The 1,181-nt window shown below is 45.4% G+C and overlaps 1 pseudogene; it reads left to right on the forward strand.

The window, feature by feature from the left end:
* Positions 1 to 433: 433 nt before the first annotated feature.
* Positions 434 to 781, forward strand: Elob-ps2 (elongin B, pseduogene 2; annotated as a pseudogene).
* The last annotated feature ends 400 nt before the right edge of the window (positions 782 to 1,181 follow it).

A 1,181-nucleotide genomic window follows, 5' to 3' on the forward strand; every position in this document is an offset into this window, starting at 1 on the left:
AAATGTCTCCTCTTTATGAATTTTGTGATTGATTTATGCAATATATCTAGTTCTTTCCCTGCTTAAGGAAGTCCGCACACACACGTTCTGACCATATTTATATGTTTCTTTCCAACATTTTTATTCCCTAGAAACATAAAATACTGCAATATTTATGAGGACCTGGAGAAAACATGATGAAGTTGGGTAAAAGAGGGGCAGCTGCCTTGCCTATGTAGACTTAGATGGAGGGAGGAGCTATTCACAGCACTCGTGACCACTATTTGTGCCTTTCCAACTGGAAAGATCTTAAGGCTTGGGCATCTTTCAAAGGAAAGAACCTCCTTTCTAACTCCTAGAGGTGAAATTTTTTTCTGGGACACAATGAGCCTTCCTCTTTGAAAACATGTTTGAAGGAATAAAAGACGGTAAAGTTTGAGAAGCAGCCGCCGGGATGGACGTGTTTCTCATGATCTGGCACCACAAGACCACCATCTTTACGGACGCCAAGGAGTCGAGCACCCTGTTCGAACTGAAGCGCATCATGGAGAGCATCCTCAAGAGGCCGCCAGAGGAGCGGCGGCTGTACAAGGACGACCAGCTCCTCGAAGATGGACAAACTCTGGGCGAGCGTGGCTTCACTAATCAGACAGGAAGGCCCCAGCCACAGTGGGCCTGGCCTTCTGAGCAGATGATGCCTTCGAAGCTTCTGCACGTTGAGCCCTTCTCCAGCACTCCCGAGTTTCCAGATGTGACGAAGCCACAGGATTCTGGAGGCAGCGCCAATGACCAAGCCGTGTAGTGAGGGTCACAGGCCTACCCCCTAGAGACCCATTCCCCCACTAAAAAAAGATTTAGATGTCAAAAGCAAACAAACAAACAAAAAGATGGTAAAGTTCATGGTTGACAAGAGTCATGTTACTTCATGGTTACTGTTATTTATTACTACCATTGTTGGTAGGTACGATTTAATGTCAGGAATTATAAAATTAATGTCTGTCCTGATTAGAAGTCATTGGGCATAGATGCACAGAACACATGAAACTCAAGAAGGGTGACTAAAATGCGAATGCTTCACTCCTTCTTTAAAAGGGGAACAAGAATACCCTTGGCAGGGAATAGGGAGGCAAAGATTAAAACAGAGACAGAAGGAACACCCATTCAGAGCCTGCCCCACATGTGGCCCATACATATACAGCCAC

Source organism: Rattus norvegicus, chromosome 2 (assembly GCF_036323735.1).
Source record: "Rattus norvegicus strain BN/NHsdMcwi chromosome 2, GRCr8, whole genome shotgun sequence".
NCBI classification, from domain to species: Eukaryota; Metazoa; Chordata; class Mammalia; order Rodentia; family Muridae; genus Rattus; species Rattus norvegicus.